The 20,941-nt window shown below is 41.5% G+C and overlaps 1 pseudogene; it reads right to left on the reverse strand.

Moving 5' to 3' along the window:
- LOC115864863 (dual specificity protein phosphatase 5 pseudogene) overlaps positions 1-19,585 on the reverse strand; it is a 173,986-nt pseudogene extending 154,401 nt beyond the window's left edge.
- Between the last annotated feature and the right edge of the window lie 1,356 nt (positions 19,586-20,941).

The following is a 20,941-nucleotide window of genomic DNA, read 5'->3' on the forward strand; positions in this document are numbered from 1 at the left end:
CGAACCCGTGTTCCCTGCATCGGCAGGCGGACTCTCAACCACTGTGCCCCCAGGGAAGCCCTAACTCCTTTTAAACATGAATTTACACACTTCACGTGGGGCATGCATACATATGGGATAGGACCTATTGAGTTATAACCGAAATGTCAGCCTCCAGTTTAGTTTAGGGCTGTATGAAAATGGCATTCTATTCCATGATGAACACCCTTAGTGTTCTTTAGGATAGAACTTCGAAGAGCTGCTTTTGCACGATATACTACAAAGGCCAGGCAGTCTCTAAGTGTATGATAGTTATACTGCCACCTTCTGAGAAAAGTGGCCAAAAGCTGTTCCCTGAATATGAATTGCCCTCTGTCTGTGGTGTGACCCTGCAGCCCTGGGTACAGCTGACGGCCCGGAAATTGCTGGCTGTCACAAAGGCACTTAGCTATAGGCTGAGCGTGATGAAAATGATGATGATAATGTTGACAATAACAACAGACATTAATCGAACACTTATCACTATCAACTCTATGGTCTGTAGCTTAGTTTTTTTGTTAGGAAAATGACCCATAAGATAGAAAACGCTTTGGGTTGCCACGCTCTGCCACTAGGGGGTAGCATAATTGCTATTGTCTTGTGCCCTTTAAATGCGAATTCTGTTTACAGTTCTTTAATCTTTCCAGGTTTAATTTTTTTCCCCATTTAGAAGGAATATAAGTGATCCTCTGGTTAATATAGTAATTTTATAATTTGATCTGAACCTGGTGTCTCATAAATACTGAAAAAGAAGTACAGTGAGATAATACATTTTTTTCTCTTTTCAATCCATTGTTTTAAATCTTCACTAATTATTCTACTATTAATTCGTTTTGCTGGTTAAAAAAGTGTCTACTATCATTAATAACTTATTAGTATGCACTTTTTTGTGCTTTGCACTTGCTTATAGCACTTAGCCTTCCATCCATTATATGAGAATGGGTTATGTACGGTTACTTTGAGGGGCAGGGAAGTGCCTTTCATATGCTGTGGAACATGGCAGAAGAGACTCACCCTACTTCAAGGATTTTAGGGTTTAGTTGTAACATGAAATGTACGCACATCAACTAGACTTATCAGACTTAAAACAGGAGTGTTTAAGAAATCTCCCAGCATGATGGAGAATTGATCAATTTCTTGTGATTTGGTTAATTTCTTTCTTTATGTAGTTTGAGACCATGTTTGGTTTATTCAATCTCATGATTGTTATATTTTCTTGAAGAATTAATTGGTCCTTTTATTTCTCATAAACTAATGACAATTTTAACTCCGAGTAAGTTTTTTCCCCTCTTGAATGCTCTCTGATCTTAGTATTTTTAAACTTTCTTTGGGTTAGTATTTGTATACTAACTTTCAACTTTGTATCATTGTGTTTCATGCATGTCTCTTTCAAACAGCATATAACTGAATTATTAAAAATTTAAGAATATCTCTCTTTAATTGGCCAACTTAATCCATTTAAATTTCATTATTTAAATCATGATTTCTTTGGGCTTTTCCCCATAATCTTGTTTATTATTTCAGTATACCTGCCTTTTCTTGGCTTTGTCTTTTTCCTTTACTGGCTTCTCTTGGTTAGTCTGAATTTTCTTTATCCCTTTTCCCCTTTACACTGGTTTGAAATTTATATATTCTATTTCTTATCTTTTAGTTATCATTAAAATTTTTTTATATCTTTATTGGAGTATAATTGCTTTACAATGTTGTGTTAGTTTCTGCTGTATAACTCCTTTTTTTTTTTTTGGTCTTTTTTTATTTTATTTTATTTTTTTTAACATCTTTAAATTTTTAACTTGTATTCTTCAAGCCAAAATTTATCCCAAATTATACAGGGACCTTTGTACCCAAAGATACCTCTCATCATCCATGATATTTTTTTCCCCTCAGGATTTTAATTCTTCCTTGTTTAAAAACTAGTCTTCTTTACCCTTGGTTTTTCAGTGCGTGTTACTTAGATTTACCTTACATGTTTATCAATTTCTTCCCTCACTATTGCTCCTTGCAATGTTATTCCTTCATTATGGGTTCAGTTTTCTTCCTACTGCAATACATCCTTTAGAGGTTCTTTCAACATGGGTGGTGAATAGCAAAGTCTCACAGTCTTCATTGGATTGAAAAATGTCTTTATTTTGTCATGCTACTTGAATGATCATTTTGCTGACTTTTTCTCCTCAGTGCTTTGAAGATACTATTCCTTTGTCTTCTGGTCTCTCCTTTTAAAATATTTTGTTGAAATACAATATACATATAGGAAAGCACATATAGCATTATTATACAGCCCAAGGAGCCCATGTAATCAAAACCTAGAAATCAAAATCAAGAAACAGAACCTGGCCGACACCCCAGGAGCCCACCCTTCATGCCCCCGGCCAGCCACTACCCACCGTCACCCACCAACAGTTAAACCTTATCCAGACTTCTACCAGCATAGATTAGTTTTGGTTTGGTTTCTATTTTTGCTAATGAGAAGTCTGCCATCAATCTAATCTTTATTTATTTATAGTTAATCTTTTTTCCTCATTTCTTTTAAGATTTTATTTTTGATCTATAGTTTCCTTATAAGATGTATATACACATATATGTGTGTGTGTGTGTGTGTGTGTACATGGCTGTGTATTTATTTCTCTTTGACCTACTTTTCTCTTGGCATGTTTCCTAAATCTAAACACTTATTTTTCATAAATTCTGGAAAAAATCCCATTATCTCAGTGAATATTGCTTCTCTTTCATGCCTTTTTTCTTCATCTTTCTGAAACTCCTAAGAGATATAGGTTGAATCTTATTTTGTCCTATATAACTTTGAACTTCTCTTTTATATTTTCTATCTCTTAATTTTTTGATATTGCATTCTGGTTAATTTTCTGATTTATTCTTTCATTCACTGATGAAATTTTTTTCATTGATTCTCTTTTATTGTACCTGACTAATGTTAAACCCATTTGTTATGAGTTGAATTGTGTCCTCCAAAAAAGATACATTGAAGTCCTAACCACCAATACTTTAGAATATGACCTTATTTGGAAATAGGGTCTTTATGGAGGTAATCAAGTTCAAATGAAGTCATTAGAGTTGACCCTCATCCAGTCTGACTGGTGTCCATAAAAAGAGGGGTGGATTTGGACACAGAGACATGCCCAGAGGGAGGACTGTGTGAAGAGACATGAGGAAAGCACTGTGTGAGATTGGAGTTATGCTGTCACAAGCTAAGGGACATTTGGGACTACCAAAAGCTGGAAGAGGCAAGGGAGGCTGCATCTTTCCTTTACAGGTTTCAGTAGGAACGTGGCCTGCCAACAGCTTGATTTCAGACGTGTAGCCCCTAGAACTGTGAGACTACACATTTCTATTGTTCCAGGCCACCCAGTTTGTGCTACTTTGTTATGGAAGCCCTAGAAAACTGATATACCATTTATTTAGTTTTAAATTTCAATAATTCTGTTTTTCATTTTTTTCCAGAAGTATAACATGACTTAGTCAAAGCTGTTTCTTTTTGTTGTATGGCGTCTTGTTCTTACATCATGGCTTCCAGTCTTTCTTTTATGTCTTTGTTTTGAATATGTTTATTTTTATTGCCTGCTTCAGATTGTTCTATTATCTTAAATTCTTAGAGTATTAATCTCCCCTTTTGCTCTGCCTGTCTGCTTACTCTCTCTTTTGAAGGATTATTTCCTCTTGTGATTTGTAATTTTTTTCTTTGAGTTGGCACGCTTACTTTTAGCAAAGGGTTTTCCCCATTTGGGGGAGGCCCCGTGCTCTTGGGTTGTGAAAATACTTCTGCAGAGTAGTTTTGCATTTTCTTATGATAGGCATCTCAGTGGTTTTATTGGTCTGCAGCCAGTTGTTATTTTAATTGCTACACTGAAGTTTCCTGCTGGGTGGATAACATGAGTTCAGACTCTGTACCCTGCATGCCCAAATATGCCTTATAGGATCCTGACTTCATATGGGCTTGTCATTCCTAGTTCCCCATCTTGCACAAGCTTTATTCTACCTTTCCTGTTACTAAGTGGGCAACTGAACCCCAACTTCTTGCCATTTGGGCCAATATGTAGACCCAATATCCGGCTGGGCCCCCGGAGCATCAGTTTACAAATGCCAAGATGGTGACTCTGCCTATGCGTTCTTCATTTCTGTTACCTGGGGATTTCTTCTCTCTCTTTCTCATTCTTTCTTTCATGTTTGGTTCTCTTTCAGAAAAGTGCTACATTTCCCCCAGCATTTCTATGCATGTTTAGAGGAAGGAGACCGGGGACTGTGTTAGTGCACTCTGCTGTTTCACTGGAACAAGAAGGTGGGACCAATGTCTGACACTGAATGACAGGGAAGAACTAGTAGTACATGCTGATAGGGGTTTTAAAGAAGGAGAAATTGACTCAAGAGTGGGAACAGCCGAGCACTGAAAAATGCTAGGTGGAGTTCAGATAAGGGAGGGTTTAAATACTTAAAAAAATTATTTTACACGTCAGATTCAGAGCTACATGAGACGACAGAGATGTCCATCTAACGTCCAGCATGATCATACTCACACAGTGTTGTTATTTTCTACAGATTGACACCGTTCCTCTTCTTCCTGCTCTTCCCTTTGCCTTTTCCTTTGTAGAAACAAAAAACTGCTCTGTGAACCGCAGGAAGCCAGGTTTCTTCAGGAAACCCCACATGGCTTCAAAACCTCACCATGCTGATTTAGTCCTCAAGGCAGAGGACGGTTGGGAAGAAAGGAATTAGATGTGTTTCCAGGGCGTTTCAACCTGTAGTTAATGGAGGAAGGAGACTCAAGTCAGAATTTTTGCTTTTAATTTTTAATTTCATCAACTGTGACTTTGTTGTCTGAAAAAGAGAGTGAAAAGCAAATCCTGCTCTGCTCTGGAAATGCTTTCAACACCCACTCAAGTGGGGATAGCTATCTAATCTAACTACTAGAAGGGGTTGCAAAAATTAAATGAGAAAACAGAAGTGAACATGCCTTAAAATAAAAATGGGTTGCATAAGAGAGACACAGTGACCTAGTGGTTCAGCGCACAGACTCCAGAGCCACACTGAGTTTGAAGCCCTAACTCTGCCACCAACTGGCTGTTTGGGAACGTTGCATAAATTATCTGTGCCTCAGTTTCCTCGTTTCTAAAATGGGGATAATAACAGATGTACGTCTTAGGGTTGTTGTAGGGGTTAAATGAGATGTTATAGTACCTGTGCTTAATAGAGTAAGTTCTCAATGAGTGTTACTTTTTTATTTCATCCCTTGATATCATAATCTATACAAGACCTAGTCTTAGGTCCAGGGACCCCAAGCAGTTCTAGAAATAAGATCAGAATGCTGGGGAAGTCTCCAGAATTGTACCCCCAAATATTCTGTGTGTGTGTGTGTGTGTGTGTGTCTTTGTGTTTGTGCATGCGTTTGTAAGGGAGTGGGACATTTTTCTTTGGAGCCAGTTCATATTTTTTCATCAGATTCTTAAAAACATATGAAACCCAAAGAGGGTTCAGAAATACTTCTGTTTGAATCTAAGGACCTTAGAGGTAAAATAGTCTTTGCATTCCCCAAAGGCTTTATGGCTCTGGTTTAGCTCAGTAAACATAGGTTGGGAGCGGGGCACTGGTCTATGGCAGTCATTCAGCCTTGCCAGAGGAACATTCTCACCCGGGTAACTCTGTACCTAGGAAGGACCCAGACGGGAACCCAGGAGATCACTCAGATGATTTCTGCTGAAGGTGATCAATGTCATGACTTCTGTTATGGGCAATGGCAGTGCAAGGTGAGTCAAACTTATTACTCACATGGTCTGTGGAAGGACTGAAGATTCACTTAATCTTTCCTTGAGAGTAATGTAGGACTTCATCCCTTCTCGTGAAGTGCTATGAGAGCCGTCTGGTCATTTCCAGTGAAAACCAAAGGTCGTGAGATTGGAAGACCTTGGTGAAGTATCCTAAGATTCATAATGGGGAATGCGCCAAATGTGATAAATTGTAAGACTCATGACACTCTTTTCCCCTATCCTTTGACCCCTTTCTTGCTTTGATTCAGCCCAGGCACTTAAACACTTGACAGGGTTTCTAAAGGTGTAAATGTCTAACTTTAGTTCTTTTTAATGATGTGTGTCATCTAAGTAGCGATGCCATCAATAGGGGATGTGTTTCTGTTATTTTTTTCTCTTCTGCTCTCAGATGCCTTTTAACATATGTAAAAATATTTATATAGTGTTTCAAATCTGCAGCTTTCAGCACAGACATGCTCTTTCTGAGCTCTCCCTTTTGGTAATATATTTAACTCAAAAGAAGTCATAGGCAGATTGGGGGCAGGTAGTAGGTACAACTCTGACAAGAAGCTAATGAGCTCTCCTGTGATTATCACAGAGGATGGTGACTCATTAAATCTCATTTCCTGGGCAAGTCCACATAGGGAGAAGAAATGATCTCAAATAAAAGCCTGAGAACCTAATGCAGTCAGATTCATGGGCATCTGTGTAAGCAGCCACGTGATAATCAGTGCAAAGAGTGAAATGTTGTAATGAGGTACTCTGACATATTTCATTGGTTACTTTATTAAATTTTTTAACGGATTTGTTGTTTTCTGTTAGGAATTAGCCCCATAGCAGGGAGGGTGCTGAAAGCAAGTGGGGTTGTCTTTTGGTTGGAGTCAATCCAGGCTCTTGTTCCCTACCTGGTACCTCTTTATGTGTATTAACATTATCATCGATATTCAAGGCTATGCTGAAAAGAGGGTCAGGATGATTAGAATCCATAAAGGCTTCCCCTTTTGGTTCCCAAGCATATGAGTATCTGCTTAGAATTAATCCTCCTCCAGCTTCCTTAGAGTGAACCATTTTTTTTCCTAGGGGTTTTGCACTGCTAAAAAGAAATTTTTCCAAAAAAGGGCAAGCCATAAGTAAGATGAAAAAGAGACTGCAGTTTGTTTTTGACACCTTAACTTCCTTTTAAATATCCATCTTCACCTTCCCGGCGTTTCCTTTGTATCAATATCTTGCTTCTCATCATTAGGTCCTGGTAGCTTTCTAATCGCGAGTTAGTTAAATAGCTTAAGATACTGTTCTTCTCAGGGACTCATAGATGCAAATAAATGAATTTCTAGTGGTAGAATTTTAGATGTCATAATAGGTTGTGTGGGGTCATGATATTTAGTATGTCTGGAATCACACCCATTCATCAGGCCAGCTTTATTCCTTCATCATCCCGTGTACATGGGCACTGGACTGTTTGTGAGAGGAATTGTTGGTTGACTGGTGAGGCGAGACGAAGCAGGGCTGTGTGGTACCTGTTGCCATATGACCAGTTACTACCTCATCTCATAACCTCGTTTGAGAACGTCGTCCTGAAACAGGAAAAATCCCTCTCGGCTTCATATTCCGTAACCTTTGCATTTCTAGATTCTATCTATGTCGTCAACTTCTAGACTTGCCACTAAGTCTCGTGGTTTCTGCCACCACAACCATGAAGAGAAGGATTACCCACAGATACGATTTATTTTTAAAGGGCCACGGGCAGGATTCCTAATGGAGAAGTCATTCCAGACAGGCTTTTCAGAGCAGAAATGGGTTTGCCAGTGTGAAACGTCAGGATGATTGAGATTAATTCAGGTCCCAACTCACGTTCACGTTAAACATCCAGTATTTGAGACTATTCATCTTTTAGGGTCGCAGATATCTAAGATAACGTATTGGGGTAGACCCTGACAAAAAAAGAGGGTTGGGGTATGAGATCGCAGTTCAGGTTAGGAAAGGTGAGGGTGTGAAAGCATCATATTTTCTGCATTCAAAAATGCACATGAAGAAAACATTTTGTCTTATAGTTCATAAAATCATCTTATAGTTCATAAATATGCTTAATATAGTATTTTGTTCTTTTCTCCCCAAATATCTGTGACTAAATCTTATAAGCAACATTTTCCTAGAATTTAGGAAATACTCTTCACTCTCTCTGGGCTGGAAGGTCTTATTCACAACTTGTTTGCATTTTGGCTTATGAAATCACCATAACCAACTCTCTTCTACTGCTGATGAGAGGAAGGCCAGGCAACTCTCTAAAAACAAATAAAAGGCATTCAAGTTGCAGGAAACACAGCTTAAATATGATCAATGGCTGAACTGACTGAGAACTGAGGCAAGCTGTCAGGGCCAAGTTAGGGGTATTGTGGGAAAACGTAACCCAAAGGTCCCATGGCAGACCTGACGTGAAGGCCGTATCCCATGTTGGAGCCCAGGACATAAAAGAGAATGGGCAAGTTCAGAGCAGCGCAGGTTTCAGAGTCTGGGAGCACAGACCTACAGAAAGATATGCTGGTATGTGTGCTAAGAAAAAAGTTTTGGAAGGATACATCCCTAAATGTTCCTAGTGTTGGGGAATGGGGTGCTAGGAGAAGGAGACTTAAACGTTCTTACTTTTACGTCATACTCTTCCTGTTGCTAAAATATTAGATAATGAGCATGTAATTTTTTTTTTAATTTAAGGAGCTATAAATATTACTAAAGAGAAAAAATGAATGCCAGAGGTGAAAACCATTTGCAGCTTCTCAGCTGCAGGCCCGGTGAATCTTGAATAATTTATTTAGACGACGGCTGGCACCTGCTCTCCTTCACTGTGCTCAGCACACAACCCTCTGTCTCTCGGGCCTGCCCCTGCCAATATGGGGCCCCAGACGGTCTCCCATCCAGACAGCGGAACCAAGACCCCTTCTCGAGTGATTTCCCGGGCAGTTAGAAGGAGATAGCCTAGTTATAGGCCGTCGAGGTTACTGGCTCAAGAGCTCCCCAGGAGGGGCTGCTGGCCGGGGTTCCCCTTCTCTGAGCCTGGAAGGGTGTATGGCTTGTTGCACGCTGGTGGCAGAGGGAAGGATCCGACGCCCTGTTTTATGAAAGTAGACATTCAATTAGCTTCCCACGCCCTAGGTCCTTCGATCGGTATCCACTTAGAAAGGAGCTTTGTTTTCCCCCGAATGCCAGGATCTGGAAAAGCTAGGCATCACCGTTGCCCCTGTTTTCGGGTACCACGTCAAGGCAAAGTAAAGCAGAAAAGAAAAATCTTTCCTTTGCTTTCTCTCTAATGTACATGGAACAAGAAAAGGAAGGTATGGGGTGGCCCATCTGTGACTGTGAGTGGAAAGCATCTCCTATAAACCTTCATTCGTAATTTGAGTAAAAGCGGGGAGGGGAGGCCTGAAAATGACCAACACCGTTTCTTTCTTTTCTGAGATGTTAGCCCACAGCCTATCCCTTCAATTGATTTGAATTCTTGGTTTTCCAGAGTCACCTTCATCCGTGTTACGTTTTCTTTCTTCTGTTGTCGGCTTCTGGCCTGTTGCTAAGCATCATTTTTTACTTGAGACACTTCTGCAACTTTGAAAACTAAGTCCTGGAAACCAGTGTAGCTGTCTGGGTGTGTGTACGGTTTTTAAAGTGGGTGCTGTTTCTGAGTTGAAACAGAATCTGCAAAGAATTCATTAAGCTTAACTAGGGCGAGTAATCTTGCCTGGACCTCCGTGGTAAAAGTTCTTAAACTTACATTATCCTTGTAAAAAAAATAGCCGGGAATGGCTTGCTGGTGGCCTGGTCCACCTCCCTGCCTTACTGGGGAATTGTAGCCAAATGGGCCTGGGGTGGATGGTGAACCCGAATGAAACATTCCAAGTCTCAGGCAGCGACAAGCAGAACCACAGAGTTGCTGTGCTGGCCGCTGCTTCTCACCTTCGTGCCTGTCTCTTCCCTTCAGACTTCAGTGGTTTTTTCCAGTGTCCCCCTTTGAAAAAGATTGATGTCGCTGGCAATGGCGAGGGGATTAACATGAATAACAAATTATTCTTACACGTTTGAAGTTATAGGCCTATTATAGTTGCCCTTTAGGGAAACACTGGGCTTTACTGAGCTATTGTGATTCTCAACAAATTTCAGTAACTATTAGTGCTAGGAGTTGCGTTGCTTGGTTTCAGCTCAGCTTGTACAAAGTATCTGTGCCTTTTGGGAGGCTCCTCTGACTACCTGATTCACAGTGAAGGAGGCTGCCTGGGGTAGGACAGTATTTCCGTACCGGAAGATTTGCAACTAAGTTTTAAACTGTCCAAATAGTTTTCATCTTGGGCCTCAGGGGTGACAGAGACAAAGGGGAGTAGGTAAAGGGAATCTGGGGAAACTGCATTTGTTCAGGATGGGTTGGAGGAGAGGGTGTGGGCCCCAGGTAGGAATGGCTTGTCCTGACAACCCAGAGTGGTGGTTGGAAAATAGAAAAGAATTAGAAAGAGCAGATTCGAATCTCTGATCTAGGCCAAATGTGTTGTGTGACTGTGGCAACTACCTAACCTCTTAAAGCCACCGTTTGCTCATCTGTAAAATGGGTCTGATAAAATACTAGTTTCAGGCAATTTACAGAAATAGATACAATAATAACAAGTTTTGGGCTTCCCTGGTGGCGCAGTGGTTGAGAGTCCGCCTGCCGATGCAGGGGACACGGGTTCGTGCCCCGGTCCGGGAAGATCCCACATGCCGCGGAGCGGCTGGGCCCGTGAGCCATGGCCGCTGAGCCTGTGCGTCTGGAGCCTGTGCTCCGCAATGGGAGAGGCCACAACAGTGAGAGGCCCGCGTACCGCAAAACAAACAAACAAACAAACAAACAACAAGTTTTAACTGTATACATGCTCTTTACAACTGTTGTTTCTAGTGCTGCTAGTACTAGCTTGCCTGTCTCTTGTATCTGAAGTTCTGGTGATAGTCTTGAAAAAGAGGGCCCTCCCATGAGCTGTGTAAAGCATTTGCATGGAAGAATAGGGGTCATATCAATATAATAAATTACATTAAACATCTGTGCATCCATATTCAAATCCCAGCATTGCCAATGACTAGCTGTCCATCCCCAGAAAGTTACTCGCCATTTCCTTGTCGCCATTTCTCTATCTGTAAACCAACAATACTTACTTCACAAGGTTGTCATGAGAATTAGGTAAGGCAAAGCACTGTAATGCACTTAGATGAGTGCTCTGAAGTTGATATAACAGGTCCCCAAACCTCCTGGGCCGCTCTATACCTTCCATGATGATAGGATGAGAACACATGTGACTCATCACTTCTTAGGAGGTGCTGCTGTCCTGCTCCCCAGGGGCAGTTCCATCTCCCCCTCAGGGGTACCATATTGGCACTTTCGGAATGGTTGTGTTGGGCCATTTCTGGGTAGATGTTTGTGTGGCATTGATCCCTATGAGCAGTGTCTCTACCCCAGACTGCCCTTTTCCCTTCAGGACAGTGACCATCTGCTGCCTGAGTTACAACAACATTCCAGATGTTGCCATTAATAAGAAATTCTAAATCCCCAAATCCCAGGCAGCCATGTCTCCATCTGTGGGAAAAGAGCAAGATTTGCTTCCGCATGTCACCAAGTGAAACCATCCTATCTGGGTGAACTTTCTGATGCAAGGGAAGTAGATGCATGAAAACATGGTGGACTTAAGATCAGCTGTTAAGATGATTCAGGCAGGGGACTGAATGAAATAACACATGTAAAACTCCTTTCTTTAGGCACTTGAAATAATTCCTTTCAATATAAAGATGATGACCGCCACACAACATCCTGACTGAAGGTGACATGGGAGGCAGCAAGTGATCTAAGACAGTTACCAGAATTCGACACCAAGAAATAAAGGTGCCTCTTGTTTTATACAAACCTTGGTGTGAACGGCTGGATTTCCAAAGAGAATACCTCTGTTAAAAAAAACAAAAACAAAAACAGAAACAAAAAAGTGGGGCATATTGGGATTGAGTTTATTTGCACAAAAATCAATTTGAATCAGGCAGTACTCAATCTAGCAGATAGAAAGGAGCTCCAAGGAGCTATACGAAATCAAAGACTCTTAGAGCCAGAGGGAATCGGAACAAGGAAGTTATACTAGACAAAAAACTGCATTGGTTATTGAAAAGTCACTTTCCTTTAGGGAATGGCAGGGATCTATCAGTCAGATTACCTAACTAGTGCTGATCAGGCGATTCCTGATTGACTGGTTTAAGATTCCATTTCTGGGAGAGCTGAAACCGTGATTAAGTCTTGGTTTGGTGACGTAGGGCTTGGCGTAAATGACTCCATTTTAGGCCTGTTATCTGGTTTTGAATAATTCCCCCCTTTTGATCAGATTCTCAGTGTAACTGAGAGATGTGAACGAAATTTAAGGCATTAGCACTACTCCCAGACCCTGCTCTGAGGTTTTCACCGTTTCTTCTGATCCTCTGTGTGGTATTCACAGGTCACCATGTTGGTTTCTCGTTCTTTAAATCATTCTCTTCATTCCTTTTCTTACATGCTAATCTTAGGGAGTCTAGTCATTTGCTTGGTGGTTAGAAGTTGAGAATAAGCATTTAAAGCTTTTGAGAGAATACAGCACACCAGGGAGACTACTATGATTATTATAAGCAGGATAATTCCCAATGTCTGGAGTGTACTTTGGAGCCATGGTCCCCATGACCCAAATCAATCAGAATCAAATAAGTCAAAGAAAGGCCTCCATTAAAGGAGTCACTTTAAGCCAACTGGCTTGTTCAGTGATCTTATGTAGCTGAGTCTCAACTTCCCTAGAAGTGTCAATCCAAGTACAACAAGTGGTGTGGACCACAGCACAAACACCTCCTTGCTCAGCTTAAAGATAATCTAAGGCTATTCTATTATCAGGAACAACTTTGGCCAGAGAATATATGGATCATTTTTGGGTGGGTATAGCTTTAGCAGCAGGTTCTACAATATCTTCCAGAGTTAAGGAGAGATTCCTGATCATAGCTTCATTTGCACTTACTCTTAGCCAGGGCAGTAGGGGTCTGCCACAGGAAACTAATTTTGAATCATGAATACCTCCTGGTAATTTCCATTTGAGTCTGTAGCCCAGGACTGGAAAGGTGACAGCCATGGAGGTCAGTAAAATTGAAGGTTCTGTACAATGCACAGGTGGTTTTATTCTAGTCACCCTTGCCTGTGAACCTTTTTTGTACAGAGCCTGGGTGCAAGTTTCCTTGGGTTTCTGGTTGTTAATCAGAGGCAGGGAAATGGACTCCCCTGGTTAAGGAGTCTGACACAATAGAGAAGGAGCTGAGTTTGTTGCAGAGAAACCGAGGCATTGGAAATCAGGGAGAAATTTGTGATGGGCCGAAGTACAGTATCACTAGCATTGTGGCAAATCCAGCAGTCATTTGGAGGTTGGATTACTCCCCCTTGCAATGGCCTGAGATACGTAAACAATGCCATTATCTTTCCAAGCCAGAGCAAGACAAAAGAAGAATCATAAAGACCTTCATGCCGTTAAGAATTAAGAAGAGTACGGCCAGAAAAGGAGGGAGGAATGTAAAACAATGTTCTTGATCTACTGTCTTGGGAGGAAGCAGTTTACCTTGATGTTGGCTGCTTTCTTCTTCAATTTTGAGTTCTCCAGTGTTCACATAGGACCAGATGTCATGTGGGGCCTTCTTCAGTTTTGAAATATACACCCAAGTTTCAACAGCTTGAAATTCGGCAGTGATGTCAGTGGTTAAGAGTACTTGATAGGGTCCTTTCTGTGAATCTCACTTTTGCAAAAGCATCAGAATAAAACAGTAACTGTCTGTAAACTACAAAAGGCTTAAAAATGCCCATGGTTAAAGATCTGATGAGAGTTCATTATAATGGAACTGATAAGGAAATTTGGTTATTTCTGTGACATACAGCATTTAAAAGTAATAACTGGAATTATGACTGATAACATACCAGGACGTACTAGATTTTGAGGAATTTCCTACAATTTCTAGAACACTTATTAATAACATGCATCCGTACAAATATAACTTAAGAAGGCTTATCATCAATTATTTGACAATGCTTCCCATGTAATTGAATATACTGAATATGCCTAATTGGTTTAACAGCTCTCTTTTACAAGGTGAGAGACAAATCCTTTGAGATTTCCAGGGATTCTTTAGGAAATCTCAAAGTTACTTTGAGGTCAAAAAGACTCCTTTTAGAATTTGGTTTTGGGAATTTGTCAAAAGGTCAAAAGGTTTGAACATTTGACTAGATAGGATCATGGATTATTATGAAATAATACCTAATTATCTATTTAACCAAAGTGACAATAGAAAATTTTAAAGGCAGATACTGAAAGTTATACAGTTCTGAACAAAACTTAGCTCTTTTAAAGCTAAGACTGGGTTTTCTTGAGTAATTAAAGACCAGATAAAGAGAACGTGAAGCATAATAAATTATTTTGGTAAGACACAAAATCTTTGCCTTCTAGGTAGATTGTCCAAAAGGTAAACAAACAAACGAACCAACAAAAACCAACTTCTATAATCTCTTATCAAGAGCAGACCAATAGTCCAATAAAACTTTGTTGTGTTAACAGAGAGAAAACAAAATTATAACTTTGTACCAGGGACTTCCCTGGTGGCTCAGTGGTTAAGAATCTGCCTGCCAGTGCAGGGGACACGGGTTCGATCCCTGGTCTGGGAAGATCCCACATGCCACAGAGCAACTAAGCCCGGGTGCCACAACTACTGAGCCTGCACTCTAGAGCCTGATGCCCTGCAACAAGAGAAGCAACCTCAATGAGAAGCATGCTCGCCGCAACTAGAGAAAGCCCGCACAGTGCAACAGAGACCCAACACAGCCAAAAAAAAAAAAAAAACAGTGTACATTTGATATTAAAATTCATTATTTAAAAACAAATACATCCATTCCAATCTTAGCTTGACCACACATAAAATTCCTTTCCCAAAATTCCTTTTCCACAAACCTTTCACAACTCTTTTGTATCCATTCAGATTTCACCTTATTTTTTTTCTCCTTTCTCATTCTGGAACAAACAATCCTATTACTTTCCTTACCTACTTTTCATATACAGTTGTTTCCTTTCACCCTTATTATTTCTAATAAGTTTTTTTTTTTTTTTTTTTTGCGGTATGCGGGCCTCTCACTGTTGTGGCCTCTCCCATTGCGGAGCACAGGCTCCTGACACGCATGCTCAGCGGCCATGGCTCACGGGCCCAGCCGCTCCGCGGCATGTGGGATCTTCCCAGACCGGGGCACGAACCCGTGTCCCCTGCATCGGCAGGCGGACTCTCAACCACTGCGCCACCGGGGAAGCCCTTCTAATAAGGTTTAATTACATATATTGATTAGAATTCTTAACCCTTAGAATTCTTTATTCCTAGTGAAAAGTACGAAGCAATTGTGGACTGTCTGTTAAGCTAGCATTCTGTGGATTGGCAAATTTATAAACACATTTCATAATTTCTAGGAGCATATTCTTCCTAGTAGTAAATTTTCCATTGTGGACCAAAGCATGTTTACTGATAGACCCAAAGATCATTGGTTCCTCTGTAAAAGGAAACCAAAAGTGGATAAACCTGTGTTCAGTAATTGATATTTCAGTATTTTATCTTATTTGAAAATGATCTAGGTATTGAGTGAATATCCATCATTTAACTTATCTCAGTATAACTTTAAAGTTTCAAGTTCTCAAAAAGGTTTTAGAAACTATTTTTAAAAAGACATACTGTGAAACATAATTATTGTTGAAAAGTCCATTTATAAATTTTTGTCTTACATCTATTTAATTCACTTGTTCTTAATAATTAAATTTAGATTAGTCATGAAAATTTCACAAGATTTTAAACAGCTAACCATCATCTTAAGTTATTTTTCTTATTGACAGATTCTGTAACAGATAACATCAGCTGTTTTGACCTTTAGTAAGCCTAGGTAGATTAAAAGTATTGGATTTAGGGCTTCCCTGGTGGCGCAGTGGTTGGGAGTCCGCCTGCCGATGCAGGGGACACAGGTTCGTGCCCCGGTCCAGGAGGATCCCACATGCCACGGAGCCGCTGGGCCCGTGAGCCATGGCCCCTTAGCCTGCACGTCCAGAGCCTGTGCTCCGCAGCGGGAGAGGCCACAGCAGTGAGAGGCCCGCGTACCACAAAAAAAAAAAAGTATTGGATTTAATGCTGGTAATTCTATGCCATGCCTATTTTAATTAAACCAACAAATGTAACCTAGCTTTTATTTACTAAGATTATCCTAGATCATGTGAACTTGAAAAACATTTGGGTTAGTTTCTATATTTCTGAAAGTGTATTTGATTTATATAAACACTTATTTATCTTTAAGGCAATTAACCAGAGCTCTTTACAAGTAAACTTTGGCAATGCCACTGGAGGTAAAAAAAAATCACACGTTTATAACATACATACATAGAAATACATAAACATACAAGCAGGGGTAAACAGAGATCTTACAGCTTTTGTTCTAAAATTTTAGCCACAAAACAGGTATGATAATGCAAACTCACTAGGTTATAAAAGAACAGTTGCATTCAAATTGTGTTTCTGGCAGGTGATATAAGTTAAGGTCATCTGCTTGGATGGCTTAAACTTTTTACTAATATTTGTAGAAGAGATTTTAAGGTTTTTCATAGGCCAGGTTTTCAGGATAGCCTTTTTTTTTCTCCTTCTGATAAGAATTACCTTGGTTCATGGAGAAGACCAGGGAGAACACTTATATCTTAAAATACACAGAGGAAGAATGCAAGTTCCACCAAGAAGGACTTTTGTTCCCTAAGCCCAGGTCTTTTAAAATATCCGCAAGCCTTTTGAGATGATAGGGGAGGATATGGGATTGGTAAAAAGGTTAGGTGGGCTTTGAATTGTTTCTAGAGCCGCATTTCTGTTCTTGTAAAGACTTGCTTTGTAAGACAGTATAGTTGTGTTTAATTCCTCAAAAAAATTGGTTTGCAACCTGAATGATATCAAGGTGCCGACCCACTCATCCAACTACATCACCTTTAGTTTACTTCTTTATATCAGAGAGAACATCCTCATTTGGAATGTTTTTAGTAAATCCTCCCACAAAAACCTTCAGAATGTTTTTATTTCCCTCTGGGTACATAGTTTCATTTTGCCAACTTCTGACCATAGAGCTACTTAAAAAAATCCTTTTGAATATCTTTTTCAGGTTTGAGCCAGGACAAATAGTAAGTACCCCTGGCGGTACTTAACAACTTCATGAACATGAGAGGTATCCTCAAATAGGGTGCAAAAAATACTACCTTCTCAAGATGGAGAGCCATTTCCAAAGATAACAGAAGGAAGGAAGGGAGGGAGGGAGGAAGGGAGATTTAGATAATTCCTCTGAGAGCTGGCAACAGTTGGTAGGACCCTAGCTGAAAATAGAATGCAGGGCTTCCCTGGTGGCGCAGTGGTTGAGAGTCCGCCTGCCGATGCAGGGGACACGGGTTCGTGCCCTGATCCGGGAAGATCCCACATGCCGCGGAGCGGCTGGGCCCGTGAGCCATGGCCGCTGAGCCTGCATGTCCGGAGCCTGTGCTCTGCAACGGGGGAGGCCACAACAGTGAGAGGCCCGCGTACCACAAAAAAAAAAAAAAAAAAAAAACATAGAATGCAACTCACCTTTGTGTCTGGCCATATTTTTAGGGCGCCCAGGGTGATGGTTGCCAACCTAAGTTCTCAGGACACAAAATGAGACAAACAAGGGCAAAAGCTGTCCCTAGGAGAGAACAGGGCAACAACCAGTGGGTACCCAAAAGCACAGTCATGAGTCATAATTCAAAGATCTAATTCTTATATTTTTTGCCTGCCAATCTGAATTTGGAAAGAAAGGGACAACGTAAAACTTTACCATCCTCTGTCCATCAGGCACTACAGTTAGAGATCTGGGAGAACTGACTGACTTTGGTTCGAATTCTCACCCTTTGCCGGCTTCTGCCGGTTTTCCCAGGATCCCATCGACAGGTCTGGAGAGAGCGGGTGTCCCAGCGGGTTTCATCCTGGTCACCAGATACTGTAGGGGAGGAAAGATAATTTTTCTTGTACTCTTTATGGTGAGTGCTTAGCTGAGACCCTCTAGGGCACCTCCTAAATGGATAAGCTTATCTAGGTTAAAAGTTCTCTACTGGGGCTTCCCTGGTGGCGCAGTGGTTGAGAGTCCGCCTGCCGATGCAGGGGACATGGGTTCGGGCCCCGGTCCGGGAAGATCCCACATGCCACGGAGTGGCTGGGCCCGTGAGCCATGTCTGCTGAGCCTGCGCGTCCGGAGCCTGTGCTCCTCAACGGGAGAGGCCACAACAGTGAGAGGCCCACGTAACGCAAAAAAAAAAAAAAAAAGTTCTCTACTGTGGCCACTGTAATTCAAGATTATCTTTGGTAAGGTTAACCTACCTGTTCAGCCTTAAAACAAAATTGTATTCACCCGAGGCCTCACACTGGACCTAGTCCAGCATATAGGCAGACCTAGTCTGACCCTGGACCCCATCTGGTTTCTAAGTCAGCCCAGTCTGACCCCAGATCCTGTCTTGTTTAAGTCAGACTCAGTCTGAGACCAGCAGATTTCTGGATCCAGTCTGGAAAAAGAGATGCTTAAATAAAATCTGAAAGCTCATAATGCAAAAACTTCGGAACTAGGTTCTAAAAGGGACTTACCCACACCTCCAGAGACAGCGAGAAAGGAGCGAGCTCAAGCAGTCACAGGTGCCTACTACGCCTGTTGGTTTGCTGCTTCTGGGGGCCTTGGGGGTCTCCTCAGTTTCCTCTTTGACACCAGAGCTATCAGAGCTCTTGAATTTAATTTGTTAAAAATCGGGCTTGCCTTTTCTGTGTTTTGTTTTGTATTTCATTTTTCTAACCATTTGTATTGCTTTTTTACAAAAGTATTGACCCATGACTGATTGGAAGGGGGAGAAAATGGACTCTTCATCCCAGATAATTCAATAATTTGGGGTGTGTCCACAGAAAGCTTAAATGTGTGGGCTCTGGAGTTATAGGTCCTGGATAGGTGACCTGGTTGTCTGGATGACTGTGTGAGCGTATTATCTGCATGACTTTGGGGAGCTTATCCTCTTCTGCCTTGATTTCTTTATCTGTATAATGGAGGTGGTAGTGATTGTACCTACATCATTGGATTGCGAGGAATAAAGAGGTTAGTAGTTTCAAGGCTCTTAGAAAAGTGCCTTGTGCAGGGTAAGGGGTCAGAGTGTTCTAGGTATTGTCACTTGCCCTTGCAGACCTTATTTCTCACCTGTGTCGTTGTGTAAGCCAGGGCTGATGACTTACGCATTGTGACTTTTGAAGGCCCTAGGTATTTTTGCCTTTATGAGCTTCTTGTTCCATTAAAAATAATTAAGCATTATATTTTATGACCTTGTTGATAAAAAGCTGAGTAGAATCCAGGCTAGATTCATTATTATATATTCATTATCATTGTATTCGTTTTTTGCTTTTGCTTCTAACATATTTTTGACCGGAGTCATATTAAGGCCACAGGCGTTAGTTTCTGCAAAAAATCCCCCGGCCAATAATGTGTTAAAATAAATGAGAACAAAACCATGTCTGCAGTCCCCTAAAAGCAGGTTGGGTCCTGGGCACTGTACTTACTGTGGAGGGTTCAGACAAGCTGGAGCTATAGGCCGAGCTGTCCTCGGTGCAAGCTCTTCCTTCCCTTGCTGGAATGCTCTTCTTTCGAGCATCTTCTCTTGAGCATCATTTCTTCTCCTCTTGAGCAGCTCCTCTTCTTCATTTGAGATTCCACCCAAGCTTCCTTCTCGGTCCATCCTACGTGTACTGCAGTTTTATAATTGCGCGTTTACCCATCTGTCGCCCAGGCTAGACTCTAAGTTCTTCAAGCTCAAGGAACACCTCTGTCTCCCCAGGACTAAGCACACTGTAGTCACACCAGTTCATTACTTAATGTGGTTGGATACAATGTGTCCTTGTGGAGGGAACAGCATGGATTTGGGCCTCAGAGAGTCTTCAAAGGAGGTTTATTTAGAAACTGGGGGACTTCCCTGGTGGTCCAGTGGTTAAGACTCCGTGCTCCCAAGGCAGGGGGCCCGGCTTCAATCCCTGGTCAGGGAACTAGATCCCGCGTGTCACAACTAAGAGCCTGAACGTTGCAACTAAAAGATTCCACAAGCCGCAACTAAAGATTCCACGTGCTGCAACTGAAGATCCCACATGCTGCAACGAATGTCCCTCTTGCCGCAGCTAAGACCCGGCGCAGCCAAGGAAAGAAAGAAAAGAATGAAAACAGTAGAAGGTTAAAGACAATCTTTTTATTCTCATTTTGGGCTAGTGCCTGAACACTGAAAGAAAGAAGACAGAAAGAACATAGAAGAACACAGAAGACAGAAAGGATTTGAGCGTCAAGTAGCCAGAGCTAATACAGTTGTCTGAGCAGAGGATACTCCCCGTTGATTAACATTAATGGGAGCTCCATTCATACATCACTTGGAGAAGAGACCCCTAAAAGCGATCTGCTGCCTCATTAGAAGCCAATCAGATGCTTTCAGTGTTGAGTAATAGGTTTGACTGAGCTGACTCCAGAAACAGAACAGCACCGAGGTTCTCTGCTAATTTCAGATGTGGTGGCGAGGCTGGTACAGAGTGGAGCCCTGGCACACGGATGTGGTGGCTGAGCCACAGAATAAAAATCTCTACGGGGAGACGGTCCAATTTGATGAGGTTGCCTGCTACAGCATATTCCTCACAAGGCAGGCACATGCTTTATTTCTCAGCATTGCCCAGTCTCACCATCCACTGACTCTTGCAGGGGTGCTCCGCTTCAGGTGCAGACTGAGCACCCAAGAATCTTGTCGAACACGCAGACCCTGGGACACCCCCAGAGCTTGTGAGTCGGCGATTCTAGGAGGGAGCCTAAAACTCACAGGTTTAACAAGCAGCTCGGGTAAATGACCTTGCGGATAAATTAGATCAGACTTTAAGAACATGGACACTGCTGACTAGGTTATCTTTGAACAAGGGAGAATCCTTCCTTCTATGTTCTGGCTCCAGTGGTCTGTATCCATAGCTCTTGGTGCTCATGTCTTGGATGCCTGGAAACTAGCATAGTCCTTAAGCATGAGAGGAAACAAGGAATACTCCCTCTCAGCCCCCAAACATCTCCCCTG

Source organism: Globicephala melas, chromosome 2, assembly GCF_963455315.2.
Source record: "Globicephala melas chromosome 2, mGloMel1.2, whole genome shotgun sequence".
NCBI lineage: Eukaryota > Metazoa > Chordata > Mammalia > Artiodactyla > Delphinidae > Globicephala > Globicephala melas.